The 12348-nt window shown below is 40.8% G+C and overlaps 1 protein-coding gene across 2 annotated transcripts in view; it reads right to left on the bottom strand.

The window, feature by feature from the left end:
• Nucleotides 1–11986, bottom strand: part of ANO3 (anoctamin 3) — a 113541-nt gene extending 101555 nt beyond the window's left edge. For both annotated transcript variants that reach the window (XM_042882723.1, XM_042882724.1), the window contains exon 1: nucleotides 11945–11986. The gene's annotated coding sequence lies outside the window, so the exon portion shown is untranslated. The remainder of the gene's footprint in view (nucleotides 1–11944) is intronic.
• Nucleotides 11987–12348: the final 362 nt, after the last annotated feature.

Here is a 12348-nt window from a genome sequence, read left to right as displayed (position 1 = left end):
AGCACTGTCTAATGAGAATGTAAAAGGAAGTGCTCGCTTATATCTGGATATCTGCTTGCCCAGCAATGTTCAGAATGCCTTGAGAGACAGCCTGCCATACTAATGCACATTTACATCTTCTTCCTGACTCGTTTCCATCAACATTTTAAAAAATTACAAAATTGCTAACTGAACAATTCCTGTGTAGCATAAAATATATCTTCATCCAATAGTGATAGTCAAATTCTAAGCTCCATTCTTTTTAAAACTTGACTTCAGCATTCAACTATTTATCAAATATAACAAGAAATGTCAACAGAATCAATAATGAAGACCTTATGTTTATAGAAGATAGATCATCACAAGAAGAAATGGAAGGAGATGCAGAACTGAAAAGAAAGCTTATAACCAAAACTATACCAGTACATATCTTTCTATAGGAAACTACAAGAAATTATATCATAAACACAGCGATTAAAAATGAACAGGAGAAATGAGCAAAAGCAAACTGTGCTAAAGGAGTTTTGTTCCTCCCCCTTTTGAGTCCTCAAAACAGTGAATTTTAAATGAAGAGAGGAAAAAAGAGCAAAATACCTTGGTGAAGCTAAAACGAAGAGATTCAAGGCTAAAAATCTCTAAACTAAAACGCATAACTCCTAAGAGCATTTATTTTGAGGATATTCTTGACGAAATTTAGTAAGTATTCTGGACAAAGCTGCCAGTGCTTTGAATTCAGCTGTCACGATTTGCTTCCTCATGGCATATTAATGCTCACATAATTAATGTAAGACCAATGGTTTAAGAGGCCAGCATCTTTCTGTTGGTGGTTGCTTCCTCTCTCTGAGGTACGGATGCATGCACAGGACATATAAAATATAAATGTACATTTGGCAGCTTAATGAGCATGCTGGTAATGAACTCCAATCTCCCAAGCAGACAGAAATGGGCTGTGTCAGGACCCCAGATGAGTGCAGGGGAAGAAATAGCTTCTCATATCCAACAGTAAGATACTGCTACTAAAGCTCTGCCCTTCTTTCTGGCTGCTCATTCTCTCCCTGCCTCTCTGGAAGACCTGAAGGGCTCTGAGGAGCACAGATAAATTCCTCTCTGATGCTCCTCTTAACGGCACAGTCTTCTACAGAGAGTGTTGGAAAGCTGACAGGCAAACTAGAAAAGCTTTTGTCATCTACAACCTGAAAGCAAGGATGGGAAGGAAGGAAAGCAGACCACAATAAATTACATAGGTACTTGGGTCACAAGGAATAAACCAATCAGGAGCCATACAAAAATACATATTTGCGTGGTAAGGAAATCTAGTCATGAAGTCTGCTCTTCCTTGACGGTCCTTGATGGGGTGCATATTTCATTCCTTCATTCCAAACATCTGCCATTGCAGGCATCATTGGAGAGCACAATATATAAGTAGGGTACAAAGCAAAAGAGAGAGGGTTTGTCTACATCAAATCCTAACTTTGTTCAATACTTCATTTTCCGCAGCATTTCCCAGATGCTGAGAGAAACACCCTTGGAATCCTACAGTAATGTTATTCCTTCTAGTTGCCAGTTCAGGAATCGAAAGCCTCAGGAATGAAGCTTGTCAGAAATGCTCCAAATGGGGACTGTACCACAGGAAATCCAAATGTTCACGGGATCAGAATTTGCTTGAAATTTTACCAACTCTTCTGAGCACTCACGCTCATCTACCTTCCAAACTGGCCTACTAAAAGCCCCAGTAAAAAGCAAGTGGTTGTCAGTAGAAACAAGTGAAGAATTATCAGCATCAGAAAAAATAAATAAATTAAAATAATTATACCCTAATTATTCCACCTCTGCACAGCACTTTCAGTTGATGTCTTCTGCAAGCCTCAGTATGAACAGCTTCAGTATTCGCTGGTAAAATTTAGAAGAGAAAGCAAATGTTACTCCTTCTCAAACACTTTTTCCACAGTAGAATTTTAAAAAATCCATAAGCACAGGCTTCTTGGTTTTGGTCCTATTGATGGACTCTAAACTTCAAAAGCCATCTTTATTTATTTATTTATTGCCCTAATTCATGGACAGATATCACAGTTCTACTTCTTCTATTGCCTTTTTGAAGAATTTTACCTTATGAGTTTTGCTCCTTTGAATCAATGGTTCTACATTCCAAAAGGAAAAGCTGAAGACATCCCTGCACTTCTGATCTTATGTGGCATATCAACATGCCTGCCTAGAATATAACAGAGCTGAACAGAAGAGCTGTATAAAACTCTCTTGGTTTGGAAAATATCCTCTCTACTGCTCAGTGTATTAAAAAGGCTGTCCATTTTAATGAGCCACAGACATCATGTGTTTGAAAAATGAAATCTGGTAAGCAGATAGCACAAAGCAGTTTCCTGTTTCTAGTTGTTCCTCAGTTTTTCTCTCTTTTTCTTGGAACTTTACATAGTGCCTTGTCAAGAAGTCATATGTCTAATACTTCTGACTGACCGTCCACACCAAAGATGCTTGTTCTTTTTATTACAAGACTTTCAGGGCAGAGCAACCCAGGGCTACTCTCAAAGAATTTTAAACAACTGTAGGACTGTAGTAGAGCTGGTTAACCTCAGACAGAAATTAGTGCTTGTAAACATGCTTCTCAAGGCCTTTCTCAGATGCCAAAGCTGTGGCCCATTACTCACTCCAGAGTCACCACACCACAACTGGACATACAACTACAGGCATGGACCAAGATGGCAAACAACCTGGCAGATGCCAGACAGACCTCACTTCTGGTCACTAGGACTGTTGGCTCTATCAGAGAGCCCAGGTACCTCTGCTTGGCATTTGTCTGTGGAGCATCCATTGCCAAACAAGTAGTTAGTGCTGCTGTCAAGTGCTCTGCATTGCCCTAGCTTGCCTTTGCACCCTCCTCAGTACAGATCTACGACAAGCATTTGGCATTAATGTCACTGCTGGTTAACTAGTCATGTGAGTTATCTGAGAATCTCTCTTGTTCTCCCATCTCCAAAGCATATGATTTTATTTATTTTTTTTTTTTCAGAAACCCAATGTACGAAGATAATGAAAAGGAAACAAAATTAAGAAAAGATATTAACAAATAAATATTCCAAAGTAATTTAGGATAAAGTATAACTCATAGCCAGACTTCTTAGTTATCGACAAAAAGGAAGTATATCAGTAATATAAATAGATTCATTAATAACACGTGCGTTCAAAGTTAAAGCTTAGCTGACGATGACCACGGAATGGCAGAGGCTGGAAGGAACCCCTGGAGGTCAGTGGTCCTGAGCCCCTGCTTGGGAAGGGCCACACAGAGCATCTGGGTCATCCCACCACCACATCTGGTCAGGGCTAGAGTCCTCACAACCTCTCCAGGCAACCTGCTCTGGTGCTCAATCACCCTCCTTTTTAATCCTCTTTTGCAAAAAAAAACCAAAAAAAACATGAAAACAAACAAATAAAACTTGGTAGGAAATATTAGAATTTCTTTTATTACCTGCTTAGCTCCACTCCTATTTATTTCAAACCTATCCTCATCTTTCTACTTTGTAATACTCCAGTTACTGAAAATGTCACAAAAAGCTCTATGAAAACCTTCCAGAAACAAACATAATTGCTGGTTAATTAAGCAATGGACAGTAATTTGCTGCTGCATTGTTTGCTGTATACAATCGATCTCATACTTATTTCTCAATTTAAAACATAAAGTTTGAGAAGCTTCTATCCTACAGCAGGAAAAAAAAAAAAAATGAACAGAAAGCTATAGCACTGATCCCTAACAGCACATTAAATTCATTTCAGAATATCCTAAAAAGCAGATCCTCCACAAATCCAATTCCCAGTCACCCACTGAATTCCCATTGTAATCAGTGGGGTATGTCAGACTGCCACGTGGTCTGCATCCATAAAATCTCACAGTTATTCTTCAATTTTACCCTCAAATACTCAAGACAGTTTCCAAATCAGACACCATGAAACACTTTTAACCTCAAATGGCTTTCAGGACAGCAGTCATGACAAGTGCCTTCTGACGACAGCCTGGTTTCCTGTTCAGTTTTTCATTTTATTTAGATACTGGATTTCTAAAACAGCAACTTCAAAGTTCTGTGTTTCTGAAAACGTGAATTATTAATAGCAACACAGTTAAGCTCCTGTACATTATTCATTTATTCCCATTTGTGCATCTGATAATTTTCTCCTCCTTTTTCACTCAAGCTTACGTGCAAAGAAAGCCCACAACAGCACGAGCAATGCATCAGTGCTTCCCCAAAAGACAACAGCACCTCATTACTGCAATGTAAGCAAACTGCCAAACAAACCAACAAGTGTTGTAGCATCCTCAGATGCTCTGCCTCCGCATCTCAGAGCATCTCCTGCAGCTCTGGACATAGTTTTGTCAGCTTGTTAAAGATTTAAGTACTGAAGTACACTGAATTCCAATACTTTTTAGACAGCATTATGAGAATAACTCCTACCAATTACTGCAGATTAGGGATCCAAGTGCCATCAAACATCCTGATAGAAAACTTGCCTGCATCTTGGAAAATTCAGCAATCCAAAGTCCCTCAGGTGTTGCAGTATTGAGTGGGATTTCACCTGGACAGATTGGAAGTGCCAACCTTCCTCTACAAAAGGATCAGTCAACAGTGAGTCCTCAGAGATCCTGCAAATGTTTACTGAATGCGTGACATTCACTCAAAGTCAATTTTTAATATAAAGATTGATCTCTTGTCTTTAAACATATCAACAGAATCTAAGTTTTCTGCACGGGACTCCCCCCAAGCCTCAGATAATTCGGAATCCAGAAATATATTTTACCATGATTCATTTTAAAGCATGATTTCAAGAAAAACACAAGCATTTTCAGTGAGGTACACGGGTTTTGTGTTTTAATTTTAGCTGAAAGATCCAGCTTTTTGCAGTGCATTCTGACATACACATTTTCACATTCACGTGGTACCTGCAGGGGGGTTGGACTCGATGATCTCTGGAGGTCCCTTCCAACCCCTACAACTCTGTGATTCTGTGATTCTGTACTTGGCTCTATGCGAAGTTGCATTCAGTGCTTTTCACATCCTAGTGGAGTAATCTTTAAAAGCTGAAGGCTAACTGCTTCTGTCTGTTCCTTTGTCACCTTTCTTTCAGCAACTGACTTGGAAATCAATAGCACTACAGTACACACAGTTCAAGATGCTCTGTCTGTATGCAGGACTTGGCATTATTTTATATATCTGTCTGTCTATCCACCTACCACTCCTGTCTCTCTGCATCATTACTCATCTTTCTACATTCTCTTTTATTTACTCTTAGTTGCTTTAAAACTTCCTCCCCATAGCCACTCAATACATTCATGAATTTTGGACTTATGATCGCCTGCTTTGTCTACTGTTTCACTGCTTAACTCCCTTTGCTCTTTTGTTGCAGTTTTTTCATATCATGAAATTCCTTCTTGAATGACTTCACAGAAAAGAAAAGTAATGGACTGCCGCACAGTAGCAAGGAGATAAGAAGGAAAATAGTTTTTTTTTTTCCTCAAAGTGTGATTCATGAAATTGGCTATTTAAACCATGCACTGGTTTAATAAAGCAGAAGGAAAAAAAAAGGCAAACTTGGCACATATCACACCTTCTGGGTTAGAAAGACATACTGAGGAAGTTACTCAGCAAACAAAAGAGTAGTAAGGAATAAGTAACTTCTTTTGAGCAAGGGTGACACTAATAACTCACACAAGCATTGACATTTCAAACACTTTCCAGCTCACAAGCTTGCCATCATCACAACGGTTATCTGGAGCATAAATGACTACTAACTGTGATACAAGGATGAATTTTTCAGTGAAGATCTGTGAGTGCTCTACTTTCTTCTGGTGACGCATGCTCTTGGAGTAACCAGCGCTACACTGAAATCCAGAAAGAACTGCAGCCCAGAAGCAGGAAAACCCATTCACCTTCCTGTTCTGTGCCGTTACTAATGAAAAAACAAACACCATGCGGGGGCATGTTGCTGTTGAGAAGTGATTTCTGGAGACAATCTCCATATGGTTTACTCTTCAAGACACATTCCCTTGCCTACACTGGAAGCTAAATCAGCACGCTTCCATGGCTTCTGCTTTTTCAAGGGATCCTACCTTTAAACAGACCAAAGAGTCACTCACGAATGTTGTTTTTCCCTGATGTTTGCATATTGGAGGTAACCAAAAAGCATAATCAAGATATTAGCTTCTTCAAAGTCCCATTTATAGTAGATGAATCGAGAATGAAGCTGTGACCTCAGCAGTCAGCTGAACGACTCCTCACTTCAGCCACACTGGCTTCAAGTCTTCATAAGACAGATGATAACTCAAACTGAGGTAGACACAGAATCTCATTCTGAGCGAACAGTGATGAATTTGCACGCATTGAGTTGTTACAGTTGTTAAAATATATTGCTACATGCTGTAGCTTAGTTTTGAAGTTACACTCGTCTTCAATAAATAATCTATCACAATATATGTTTTACGATGTATAGAACTGAATATACTATTAAATGCTTGATGAAGGAAATATAAGATTTGTGCGCGGGGTTATGCTGTATATGTATCACGCTTTCTGAAAACCTCATTGAGTGTCTGAGTCAAGACAACACAGCCACCATCTCTGCCATAGATAGGTCCAAACAGACAATTGGAGACCTTCCTGTAGCTCAACCAATTTGGATTTCACTTGGTTTCTGTTATTTCCCTTATTTTTCAGTGAAAAAGACATCATTACTTTGTTGCTACTTTGCAGGCTGCAGAGCTTGGGACCTGGGTCTCTGGGTGCTCCCTACTGTGGCAACCATTCCATTTCTCATGTCTGAAATCATAAAGTCTACTTAATTGTAAAATGTTGATTTAACAAGTCCAGCATATTACAACATTGTTACAAACACTGTGTTTAATCCACACTCTCGTTTGTTTCATATATCATGTATATGATCTATAATATGAGGATATAGTAGATTTCAAAAAGGAAAAAAGCAGAATGAACCAACCTAAATATGAAGGCAGAACTGGTGGTGGTAATTTTGTGGTGATATTCAATGAAACACAAATAATAAAATAAGAATTCTAAATAAAACCACAGACGTGCTGAGGGCGCACTCGATGCCATCATCTGTGTCGTTGATGGAGATGTTGAAGAGCACCGGTCCCAAGACCGACCCCTGAGGGACACCGCTTGTGACAGGCCTCCACCCTGATGCAGAGCCATTGATCACAACCCTTTGGCTGCGTCCGGCCAGCCAATTCTCAATCCACTGAACCATCCTTCAAATCAATACCTCTCCAATTTAGAGAGAAACATGTGGTGGGGGACTATGCCAAAGGCCTTGCAGAAGTCCAGGTAGATGACATCCATCTCATTCTATGTATTTGTTCAGAGAAGAAAAATATAGTAACAAGGTTTCTACAACACTCACGCATCAGCATAACAGAAGGTTAAATATCTCACAACAATACAATCCGGTATAAAAATACATCTTACGAGCCATTCTAAGATGTCTGACTGAAAAAGATGAAGTGCACCTTACACTGTGTAGCAGTACCAGACAATAAATAGGAGAGAAAATACATTCCAGAGTAAATGTTAACAAAAATAGGGCCTTGCATTTCAGTGCTCCACTAGAGCATTATAAATGGCACAGCTTGAAAACGGTATCGTTTTAAGGGAGGGTGTTAATAGCTGTGCTGCTCCCAGCTTTCAGAGTCAGGAAGAGGACAGCTTTGAAATTTTCTGTAGATGCTAATTTGCTACTTGGAATGGAAATGAAAGAGCTGAGCCATAGAAATGCTTTTCCTCACACGGATGTGAAAACTTGTTCTGTCTGTGCCTGAGAACAACGTATAAAAGTCACCATTTCTTATGAATTTGCCAAGGACAGAATTGCATTTCTAGTAATTTCAGCAACCTCTTTGGATTACTAATTGCAGTGGGTCCACCAGTGCCACTGAAGTGTCAAACTTCCTTGGAGAATTACACATGACAATCTTAATTAGAAGCCCAAGTTTCTGAATACTGAAAACTCCAGAGGAAGTTATATTTAAAAAAATGTAATCTTTACAAACCCTCATTTAAAGTCATAACTTGAATGCAAATTAAATTCACAAGTTATTCTATAAAGAATTTGGGTCATGTAGATCTTAAAATTACTGTAAAATATAATGACAGCAGAAAAGTTCCACTCCACTACAAAGCTTGAAGGCATTTGCAGGGGGCAGTAAATGAGGCAACAAGTGCTACCATGCAGGGAGAAGGACTGCAGCTCGACAGAGATCACAGAATCATTAAGATTGGAAAGACCACTAAGATCACAACTCCAGCTGTCAAAACATCACTCAACCCAGCCCTCAAACCATCCAATCCACACTACAACTTCAGCACGCTAACATAAGAGAGATACAAAATGTTGTCACTGATCGGTTCCATGAGCATATCATCTGTAGGAATACCTGATGTGCTCAGAAGGCAGGCGACTTCAGGATGAGTCCCCCGAGGAGCTAAATCAGCACAAAGAACAGACACAGCGCGCTCTGAAGTTGCTGAAAGCCTTCCTGTGCTGTTACACAACTTGAACAGTGATGAACAGTGGATGAGAAGCACCTCAAGCCAGGCGGTGGATTTTAGTCTGCAGTTTGTGTTCTTAAAACTCATATGCAGTGCTAAAAGCAGCTCTGTTTACAGTGTGAATGTATTCTCTTCTATTTCTCCCAGCCTTATACTCTTTCTGTAAAAGGCTTTGATAAAGGTATTAAAACAACAACAACAACAACAGGCAATAAGAGCACCCAGCAGAGCGTGCAGGAAATTGCAGTCTGTATATCAGGACTAAAGATGCAAGTATTAAATTTTAAAGCATCATTATTGCCTTGACCTACACCCAAAACGTAGGTTTGAGCTTCTGTCAGGCCAGAAACAGCCCACTCACTGCAAAGCACCTGCCTCTTCCAAACCCCAGGCTGCCTTTCCTACTGAAGCATATCATCTTCCAGAAAAGCTTCCTAATGAAACAGGCACTGCCACTGCTTTGCACCACTCCTGTATCCATTCCAAACACCACAAATTCTACTATAAGGCCACTGTATACTTTTATGCCCTTCATTTAAAAGAGCATCATTCCATCATGACTGAGATCAACTACCAAATCCCAGCCAAGTGCTTTGCCCTGGAATTATTCAGACACAAATTGTTCACAGAGATCATCTTGGTCTTCAGCAACACTGTCTCATTCTTATCTGTCCCTTCTGGATAATTGTTCATTAATCATTAGTTTTAAGCAAGACCATATCTTGGTATTGGAGGACAGAGATTTTTTTTCTGTTCCAAAGAAATGAGAAACATTTCTTTCTTTTTCCCTCTGATGCAATTCTTAAGAGACCATAGTTTCAATCGCCTTCTGAAGAGAGAGAGGTGCAACGTAGTTGAACATATATTATATATGACTTGAACATATATTATATATGAACATATATAATAAAACGTAATAAAAAATCTTTGAGAATATTACTGAGGAAAGTAATTTCAGAAAAAAGCAGCTCCTGCCACAACAGAAGTTAAAAATAGCAACCAAATACTCTACAGATGGCTCAACAGATCTAATGCACTACTGTGCAGACGTGGATTAGTCTACCTCCAGGACACTGCTCTTTTTATAGGGATACCTTCAGGTCGAAACAAGGGAGCAACAAACTGAAGATAAAGTAGAATGAGACACTTCTTTCAAATCTCTGAGTGCCTTTTTCTAACAGCACGTTGTGCTATAGTGCTGCTTCCGAAAACGATGGGTTTCACTCCTCGTGAAGAGGACACGACCTGAAGAAGGAGCAAGACAAAACCATGCTGTCACATTACAACTGGCAAAACCATGCTGTCACTCCCACGGCAAACATCTCCTCACTCTATCAAGAGGGGAAGAGAAAAAGAAAGAAAACAAACTCCACCCAGAAACAAATCCTTGGTGTATAAATGCAGTTGTTTCGATATTTTTCTCACTGTTGAGGACATCCCTAAACCCAAGAGGCTGGATAACCTGCTCCAGTGTTTTCCAAGCCTTGGAAAGCTGGCATTGGTACAAACACTGCTACTTGTCTTCTCAGCTGCAGAAAAGTGCTCAGAGTAGGAAAACAAAATGTTCCCTAATCCATTCCATCTTGATCATAAACATTACATCTCTGAATATTACCTTATCTGGCAGCAGGTATACAATCTCTGTATTAAAAATTAAAGCATAAAATATCTACTTTTTTCATGAACCATTACTTTTATTGCTTTACATCTTTCCTATTGGATTGTGAATCTACCTCAAAATAATTCCCTTCCAATTCCCCAAAAGAAATGAAGCTCAGACTTAACACAAGTGAAGCATGCAAGGAACAGCTGTGATGGGCAGCTGGACATTTCATGAGGATTACCACTGTGTCTCTAAAATAGGGAATGTAAGGCAGTGCTTTGAGAGCATCTACAAAAGAAAATTGTGCATTCGGTCAACATCTCAGCTATTGTAAGTTCAAAAAAACACTAACTGAAATCAGGAGAATGACACAAAATACCAAATTTGAGGAAACTAAAGATAACGCCACGATGCTCTGCCGCTGAGAGATCAGTGCTCACCAACAACAGGGTGCTGGATTCTCTACTTCAATTCCCTGTGATTAGATCAGGATTTCTTAACCGTGATTCATGGTTGCTTGGTTTTTCTGCAGCCTTTTGCCCACAATTTCAAGCTGTCCTGCCCCATGCCCAGAAGCAGTAAGTTGAGAAAAAGCCAAGACTCAACTCCCTTAGGTACATTCAGAACAGTAGATAAGATGATCAGGAAAGAGATGCACATCCCAGTCAGCCTAATGCAGGCTACAGAGCTCCCTAGGAACATTCTTGCTCCAAAAGCATTTTTTTCAAGGCCTTATTGCAGGTAGGGCACCTTTCTCAGGATTTCTGCAGGCAGGAGAACAACCAACTCCTCATCATTATGTCACTGGTTCAAAACATGAGATTATTATGGAGTTTCATGAGTCCCACAAGCATACAATTTCTTAAACCCTGCCATGCAGTTCGGTTTGAAGCAATTCAGTAGCATACCTGAACTTGAACATTAAGAAGTTCGTTTTCAGGTACTTTCCCCCTACCCCCAAATTCTAACAGAACAGCAGAATGGCTCTTGTAGAGCTGTGGCAAGGACTCTAGAGCCAGCCCATCATTGCTGTGTATGTAAAAAGATGGTTTTGAATAGTCATAATTTTCAAAGAGGATTTATGCCATGGCTCGAAGTAACTTGATGCTTCTATAAGCATCCACGATACGCGGGGGGGGAAGACTTTTTTTATACTGTTAACTTTGCTCTTGACAAACGAGACCACTTACAAGTTGTAACAGCACCACTCATTACTGCACACAAGACAGGAGGTAAATGCAAAACGTCTGCAGCGAAGAACTACATCTATTATGGGATTACCTGAATGGAACAAGCGCTTTGAATTATTGATTTCGCACTGACTGTTCAAACAAAAGAACTTGGATGAGGCAAAATCCAATAAGCAAGCTTATGAGTTACATATGACCAAGTTATCACAGACTGTGAAATCAGGGGAAAAAGAACTGGGTAACAGCTGAAATGTGCTGGCCGCAAATCTCCATTTCGCCTCGTTGGATGGCGTAGAAGTAGAAATAAAACACCACAGGGGAAACAAAAAAAAAAAAAAAAACAACCAAAAATCACAAAAAAACGTTACTTCAAAGATTATGTAAAAAAGTGCGAGTTGGCTAAGGAAATCTTTTTTTTTTTTCCTCACGACGGCATACGGCAACAGCTCTACAACACCTCTATGCCACCTCCCCTCACAGCTGCACCTTCGTACGCGTCGGGAAGCAAATCCTGCGTGCCGACGACATGCACCAGCCCGCAGTCCCGCTCCCACGCCGCCAGCCCCCGCGCCAGAGCGGAGCTCCCGAGCCCGAGGGCTGCCACCGACCTTTCTGCTGCCTGAAGGACTGGATGGAGCCCGAATGATGGACCATCTTGGCGCTCGGCAGCCCGCCGGCTCCCAGTCCGCTGGATGCGGGGCGGTGGCAGGAGGCGGGAACCCGGCTGCACGGCCCGCCTCAGCGCGGCTCGGTCCGCCCCGCAGCCGCCGCCGTTGCTGTGGGAACGGGCGGGGCGGCAGGAGGAATGGCGGCGGGGCCGGGCGCGATGAGGCGGCTCGGGTCCGACGTCCTCTGATATCGAGCTCTGCTTTCTCCGGCCTCTCTGTAACCCCTTCTCTTGCTATATATATAATACATTCACCATCCCTGGATATGTTTAAAGACCGTTTGGATGCGGCGCTCAGGGACGAGATTTAGCAGAGGGTTGTTAGACTTAGGGTAGTATGCTTAG

Source organism: Lagopus leucura, unplaced genomic scaffold (genome assembly GCF_019238085.1).
Source record: "Lagopus leucura isolate 7727_CA_CO unplaced genomic scaffold, USGS_WTPT01 Super-Scaffold_100035, whole genome shotgun sequence".
Classification (NCBI taxonomy): Eukaryota; Metazoa; Chordata; class Aves; order Galliformes; family Phasianidae; genus Lagopus; species Lagopus leucura.
The sequence above is the reverse complement of the archived record's forward strand: the minus strand, read 5'-3'. Positions and strand labels throughout refer to the sequence as shown.